An 8484-nucleotide genomic window follows, 5' to 3' on the forward strand; every position below is an offset into this window, starting at 1 on the left:
AATCACGTTTGCCAAGATCGCTAGTAATTCTCTTTATTACTGCTACCGGTGTCCACAGATCTATGCTGTCATTATTGGATCTTGTAACAATTTTAGATGTACATGCTGTTTACAACACTTCTCGAAGGAATCATACCTGCATTACCCTTTAGCGATTGAGGGAAACCCAAATTTGGATGACCCGGACGGAGATTTAAACATCCGTCCTCGACTTTTTATTATAATTTGACTATGTGAATTTCAGTGTTGTAAAAGGCATGTACATCTAATAATGTTACAAGATCCGATCGGTAATAGTAATAAAAAAATTGCTACCGATCTTGACAAACTTGCTTATTCAAGAATAATATCTCTCTGATGTCATTCGTAGTGTCCATTGTAGCTTCCTGGCTTCTTTTGCTTTCCTAAAACCAAACTTGTCTTCTCCTAAATGTTGAACAGTTCGTTTGACTCAGAACGTAGTGCTTGTCACCATACCGTTTAGCTCCAGTAGTAATTCACTCTGTAAGCGGAGCAGTGTTCACCCCTGAGTGTCGGCTGGGGGGCGGTGCTACTGGTAGGTTGGCACCCCTGCGCGTCGCGCAGCTGGCAGACACCAGGGGTGGCTTCCCCAAGATGGAAACCAGGCTGGGGGCGGTACAGGCGGCACCCAAAGCGTCTCCCGCTTGCGGCACACCCTATACTGCGGGATCGCAATTATTAGCTCTGCCACGGCCCGCTGTCCCAGCCACGTAATCCTCACTGCGAGCCATGTTTCGCATAGCGCGTTCAACATATCAAGGCATCATCATCTGCACCGTCATCATCTTCGTTTCGAGGCGTAGACTGTGCCTGTTCCGAACTCATAAACAAAATCATTCCCATGTTTTTTCTAGGTCTTCCAATATCTCTCTTCCCATTCGGCTTGCAGTTCAGGATCTTCTGAGGAATTCTGTGACCTGGCATTCTCATGAGTGTTGCCTCCAATCTTCACGATATTTTTGAATTTTTGTCATTCATGCTGAAAATATTTAATCTTGCTATAATATTCCCGTCTTTCTTAGAAACTGTTGTTTGAATTTTATTTTTTGTGGTAATCAAGACATGGATAGTCAGGCAGCAGTTAGAGTTGACGGTAAATTGAGTTCATGGTTCAGAGTAGTTTCAGGGCTAAGACAAGGCTGCAACCTGTCTCCACTATTGTTCATATTATTTATGGATCATATGTTGAAAACAATAGATTGACTGGGTGAGATTAAGATATGTGGACACAAAATAAGCAGTCTTGCATATGCGGATGACTTAGTTGTGATGGCAGATTCTATTGAAAGTTTGCAAAGTAATATTTCAGAGCTAGATCAGAAATGTAAGGACTATGGTATGAAGATTAGCATCTCCAAAACGAAAGTAATGTCAGTGGGAAAGAAATATAAACGGATTGAGTGCCAAATAGGGGGAACAAAGTTAGAACAGGTGGACGGTTTCAAGTACTTAGGATGCATATTCTCACAGGATGGCAACATTGTGAAAGAACTGGAAGCGAGGTGTAGCGAAGCTAATGCAGTGAGCGCTCAGTTACGATCTACTCTCTTCTGCAAGAAGGAAGTCAGTACCAAAACTAAGTTACCTGTGCACCGTTCAATCTTTCGACCAACTTTGTTGTATGGGAGCGAAAGCTGGGTGGATTCAGGTTACCTTATCAACAAGGTTGAGGTTACGGATATGAAAGTAGCTAGGATGATTGCAGGTACTAGTAGATGGGAACAATGGCAGGAGGGTGTCCACAATGAGGAAATCAAAGAAAAACTGGGAATGAACTCTATAGATGTAGCAGTCAGGGCGAACAGGCTTAGATGGTGGGGTCATGTTACACGCATGGGAGAAGCAAGGTTACCCAAGAGACTCATGGATTCAGCAGTAGAGTGTAGGAGGAGTCGGGGCAGACCGAGGAGAAGGTACCTGGATTCGGTTAAGAATGATTTTGAAGTAACAGGTTTAACATCAGAAGAGGCACCAATGTTAGCACTGAATAGGGGATCATGGAGGAACTGTATAAGGGGGGCTATGCTTCAGACTGAACGCTGAAAGGCATAATCAGTCTTTAATGATGATGATGATGATGGTGATGATGATGATCAAGAAGAAAGTCAAGAGATTGATTACACCGCGCTTGTCCGCCCCATTCTGGGGTATTGCTATGCTGTGTGGGATCCACAACAGGTGGGACTGACATCGAAAAAGTTCAAAGAAGGACAGCTCGTTTTGCACTATAGCGAAATAGGGGAGATAGTGCCAGTGGCATGATACCTGAGTCTGAGTCGCAATCATTAAAACAAAGGCGTTTTTCGTTGCGACGGGATCTTCTCGTGAAATTTCAATCACTATTTTTCTCCCCCGATTGCGAAAACATTCTGTTGGCACCCACCTACATAGGGAGAAATGATCATCACGATAAAATAAGAGAAATCAGGGCTCGCAGAAGAAAATTTAAATGCTCGTTTTCCCCGCGCGCCCTTCGGGAGAGGAACGGTAGAGGGATAGCTTGAAGATGGTTCATTGAACCCTCTGCCAGGCACTCTATTGTGAACAGTGAAGTAATCACGTAGGTGTAGATGAATCCAGCTTTCGCTTCCATTGGATAACACAGGAACCGTCATTACTTTATAGAATGTCATGGTGTTTTCGTACTTCGTGGCCCGGTGTTGCGCTAATGGTACCACAGACCACTTGGAATTTGTGTATTTTGTTTTTAATATCAGAGTCAAAATCAAAATTTATAGCACACTCTAAATAAGAGATCTGAGACACTTGTTCTAAAACTGAATTATCCAAAAGACTTTTCAATCGGACTCGATATTTTCCTGGGAATTCCATCATTTTTGTTTTGTTGTTAGAGATTTTAAAGTTGTATTTCTCGCAAATTTCGTTCATCTGATGTACTGATATTAACAGTTTATCTTCATTCATCTGAATAATAATATCATCAGCTAACATAAGTACATTCAGGTATTCCTCAATCCTTTGTTTAATTTACATTTAAAATTGCGAAGAATGCAGCCAGTGGAATTATTAAAAAGGGTAAGTGCCAGCCCACACCCTTAGCTAATACCATGGTTAATCTTAAACATGGCTGCCATACAAGAACTGCGTAAATCTGAAGAAACTGAAAAATCAGCCAACCAGTTTAAAACAAAGGTTTATTAGCCCTTGCCCAAGGTTTCGATATTTTTAAAAATATCTGCTTCAGAAGGAGTGATGTAATGAGGCCCACTCCTTCTGAAGAAGATATTTTTAAAATATCGGAACCTTTGTTTTGCAACTGGTTGGCTGACTTTTCAACCTCTCCACCTTGGTTAATATTTATTTCTTCTAATCGATTCCTACCCGTGTTTATTTCAACGCGTGTAGTTTCGTGAGGACTTATCCCTACCTCTATTAGGTGATAAGGATATCCACATCAGACATAATCTTCCATAGGCTATTATGGCTCTCACGATCGAATGCCTTCTGAACGTCGATTCCTGGGCCATTCCTGGGCGTTTGTACTTGATGGCGCTCTCCAATTTTTGCAAAGTGTCCACTTACCGCTGTGCGTTAACTGTGGCATCGTGTTCCAGAAAGTCAATGAGAGCGGGCACTTGCATTCAAAGAATGAGGTCACCATGTCTTTCCCGGGACTGGTATGCCAGGCAGTGGGATAAATGCATTAACAGTTACGGCAATTACTTTTGAATTAATGAACAGTTTACTTACTGTTTTCCATCTGTCTCCTTTCCATTGGACTGCTCCTTATATAATGAGGAAACATGCGCGAATGTTCAGTTAGATCTTGATAAGGTTTAAATGTGCTGGAAACACTGACAACTTGCGCTAAACGATCAAAAATGTTAAACTGTGACATCACAAAACAAAAGATCATAGTATCAAATGACCAGACTATCAACGAGCCACAGCGGATTCGGTCAATTCATACAAACACTTGTATGTAAGATTTTGTACATTTATGAAACAACGATCACACACGCTCAGTCGTGAGTAGTTGTGGCAGACTACGGTTTATCGACAGAATGCTAGCGCAATGCAATCAGTGTAGTTTGCTTACAAATCACTCACGCGAACATTCTAGAATATTGCTAAAGCGCGTGGGACCCGTACCTGATAGGACTGACAGGGGATGTTGAACGTTGAAACGTCCCCTTTGAAAAATTATGAATGACTGTGCTGGAAAAACTCTTACGTTATTTGATACAGAAACAGCTGAATAATACGCAACGTACTCAGAAAGTTCTCTCTTTACTTATTATGATCATCACTAAAATGACACGCAATATTTTTAGCGCAACGCAGTCTGACTTTCAGTAATCCCTACAAAAGAATGGCTCTGACTAACAATAACCTATACCTTTCATGAATCACTTACCTCACAAAAATCTTCGTTACTCGAACTACTGCAATACAGCGAACGCCAATACCGCCAGCTAAATAAAAGGTTCTAACTACTGAAGGCATAGTTAGCAAATGAAAGATTGTGATAGAGAACAAACAATGCATTTGCCGTAATACTGTTCAAAAGTCATCATATGTATATATTTATCAATTCATGACATCCATCTTTACAAATTTCCTTTTTCTGGCGGACACACGTCCAGATCGTCCACTTATAGTAACCTCTCAAAACTCTGGCATCTCTCTCTCCACATCCATCACTGCTGGCGGCTCACCTCCAACTGCGCAACGCTACGCGCTGTTCACATCCAACAGCCCAACACTACACAAGCAAATATTCCAACAATGAGTCCAACCAGCCACAGACTGCACACGGCTCGGTCAGCAATTTTCATACAGAGCATTACCAACATAAAAACCTAAACTGCCTACTTACAACGTACACAGTGAACTGCAGCACGAACGATCACATGTTCGTTTGAGACATAGGAGACTGTCGGTGAGATGCTTAAGAAACAAACTGGTGGGTACATGAAGACAGACGCAATCCCCAGAAACGCTACTTCCAAAGTTTCTTGAAACGGCTGTAAATGATGACCCTAGCAGCACACTGCGACCCCTTACGTATCACTCCCAAAGGGATCGTGAGAGGTATTTAAGCATTCTTCCCGTATTTCATACACGGATGGCCGACCAGTGTGACCGAGCGGTTCTATGCGCTTCAGTCCGGAACCGCGCGACAGCTACGGTCGCAGGTTCGAATCCTGCCTCGGATATGGTTATGTGTGATGTCCTTAGGTTAGTTAGGTTTAAGTAGTTCTGAGTTCTAGAGGACTGATGACCTCCGATGTTAAGTCCCATAGTGCTCGGAGCATACGCGGACCGGCTGGGAAGAAACCCTAACGATAGGAGGTATTCTTGCACCTCACAGTGGTTGTAATAAAAGGAAGATTTGGGCTTGTCTGTGTGGTTTGCAGAGTATGGATGCAGTAGTCGATATAGATGCAGAAACGTATAACCATTTTTTCTTCAATGAAGACGCGTTTGGAATAGCAAAGGATCTCGACAATATTGCTACAGAGTATCCTCCGCCATGCACTGTGCAGTGGTTCGCGAAGTGTGCATGTATATAAACATAAAGAGGAATGCACCTCAAGAAAACGACGGGGGACAACAATAGAAAAACCCAAAACGAACTCGCAGAGACGTGGTTCCACGCGACTTCTCCGTACGTACCGGGTGAACAAAAAGTCAGTATAAATTTGAAAACTGAATAAATCACGGAATAATGTAGATAGAGAGGTACAAATTGACACACATGCTTGGAATGACATGGGGTTTTATTAGAACCAAAAAATACAAAAGTTCAACAAATGTCCGACAGATGGCGCTTCATCTGATCAGAATAGTAATAATTAGCATAACAAAGTAAGACAAAGCAAAGACGATGTTCTTTACAGGAAATGCTCAGTATGTGCACCATCATTCCTCAACAATAGCTGTAGTCGAGGAATAATGTTGTGAACAGCACCGTAAAGCATGTCCGGAGTTATGGTGAGACATTGGCGTCGGATGTTGTCTTTCGGCATCCCTAGAGATATCGGTCGATCACGATACACTTGCGACTTCAGGTAACCCCAAAGCCAATAATCGCACGGACTGAGGTCTGGGAACCTGGGAGGTCAAGGTCCTTTTATACACGATTGTCATGCGCAGTCACTGACGTTTTCTTGTCCAGCGCCATCTGTCGGACATTTAGTGAACTTTTTTTTTGCTCTAATAAAACCCCATGTCATTCCAAGCATGTGTGTCAATTTTTACCTCTCTATCTACATTATTCTGTGGTTTATTAAGTTTTCAAATTTATACTGACGTTTTGATCACCCAGTGTATCTGGCACCCACAGGCAGCTATGTTCCAGGAATGATAATTTGAGAAGAGCACTTAGGATTTCGGTGGTGCGCCCGCGCTGTGAATGGGTCCCTTGTCCGGTGGAGGCTGTGAACTCCCCCCCCCTTCCCCTCTCCCGCCTACCCCCACCACCTTCGCCCTCCGTACCCCCACCACCGGCCTCGATGTGCGCTCGCCGTCTGTCACGATTCCAATGCACGCGCGCCCGCTCTTTTCCGAACGGTTTCATCCGCAAATAAGCGCTAAATCATCGGCGTAATGAACTCCCGGCGATAAGATCTATGTATTCAAAGTGTTTTGATGAAAGGAAAACAAATTGCCTCCGCCTTGCCCGCCGACTTTGCGGCTCGCAAGCCCTTTCATACGCTCACGCCCTGTACACCACACCGGCCCCCTTTTTAATTTTTCGCCTATCTGTCTGCGAGTGCGTATCTCGTCTTTGCCTCTAGTCCTCCGCCTTTTTTGCTCTCCTCCCCTTTTAATTGACGCTCGCGGTTCCTTCCTTTTTTTTTTTTTATTTTGCGGTCGCGGCTATTTGATCGTGCAAACGGCGAGCGACTCGCAGCATTCCATTGACGTATTTATGTGCCCGTAAATTGTTTTTGACGCAAATAGAATGTTTTCGGCACGTGGCGATGCACCTCTTTGGCAGCGCCTACACAAGAACGGCTGTGGCGAAATTGCAAAACGGTTCGCCCCGCCAAAGCTATCCATGTTCCTTGTAGTCATGTGACGCTAGTACATCCCCGAAATCCTTCATCACGCATCTCCAGTTCCAGCTAGGGATGGCAGTTATCGCTGAAACAACCGTTTTTAGGTTACATCGTTTTTTTTCTTTCATCTCCGGTTTAACCAGACTGTTAAAAACGATCAAAATAACCGGTTTCTGAAATAACCGATATTTGTTTTTTATTGACGTTATTTCCAAAAGTAATCGTAGACATAGAAAAAAAAGATTGAAAAATTCTAAGATTCGAGTTATAATACCAGGATACGTATAATAAACTCCGCCCGAACAGGCCTTCGAAGGCCCAACAGTACCGACCGGCCGCCGTGTCATCCTCAGCCCACAGACGTTACGGATGTGGATATGGAGGGGCATGTGGTCAGCACATCGCTCTCTCGGCCACATGTCAGTTTACGAGACCGGAGCCGCTACTTCTCAATCGAGTAGCTCCTCAGTTTGCCTCACAAGGGCTGAGTGCACCCCGCTTGCCAACAGCGCTCGGCAGACCGCATGGTCACCCATCCAAGTGCTAGCCCAGCCCAACAGCGCTTAAGTTCGGTGATCTGGCGGGGACCGGTGTTACCACTGCGGCATGGCCGTTGGCAGGATACATATAATCAGAATACAAATTAAACAAGTAAATAGAGTAAAAATTAAGTCTGTCCACCGTTTATCCCTTCTCTCGCAAATTGATGAGCGGTTGAATACTACAAAAAATTCACCATTATCTTCCAACTGGTTTCAATTTTTTTTAATCTCTCCCCAAAAAGCATGTTTTAATCGATAGTCACACCACTATTTGGTTTACGAATAGTCAGCGATATAGAGTGAAAACTCAGGTTCGATATCTCTATCTGTCGTATTAAGTTTGACGTTTCCAAGGGTTCAAGCAGATAAATGCATATTATGTCGAGACAGACAACAGGTCAACAGCTTTCTATGATAAACTATGAATGAATTGTGAATTTTTAATTTATTACTGTTGCCATAACTTCCTTCTTCTTTTGTTATGCCATAGAAACGACAGACAAACAATACGCTTTTATCTAAAATTTGTAACGTTCTTTTTCTTTAAATATTTACGATGAAAAAATCGTTTGTAGTTAAATATATATCTACTGTTTTTAATAGGAGTTTGAATACAGTTGATTTCTTATTCACAAAACGAAAAACGCTCTTTCAAAACATTCAGATGGACAGTTTAGACTCTACACAAAATATAGCATTTTCGAGGAACAATTACAATAGTTAAATTTTCAATAATGAATTAATCCATTGACCAATATTTATGATCAATTCATATATATTCTTTCTATAATGTGTTGATCTCTAACTTGATGAAAGGAAACAACATTATGAAAGACGTTACCAGTCTTTCAGAACCAACAGAACTTCTCATCAAAGACATTTCTTAGAAATCT

At 42.6% G+C, this 8484-nt stretch overlaps 1 pseudogene; it reads right to left on the reverse strand.

The window, feature by feature from the left end:
* Positions 1–7549: 7549 nt before the first annotated feature.
* Positions 7550–7667, reverse strand: LOC126109967 (5S ribosomal RNA; annotated as a pseudogene).
* Positions 7668–8484: the final 817 nt, after the last annotated feature.

The sequence above is a fragment of the Schistocerca cancellata genome, chromosome 12 (genome assembly GCF_023864275.1).
Source record: "Schistocerca cancellata isolate TAMUIC-IGC-003103 chromosome 12, iqSchCanc2.1, whole genome shotgun sequence".
Classification (NCBI taxonomy): domain Eukaryota; kingdom Metazoa; phylum Arthropoda; class Insecta; order Orthoptera; family Acrididae; genus Schistocerca; species Schistocerca cancellata.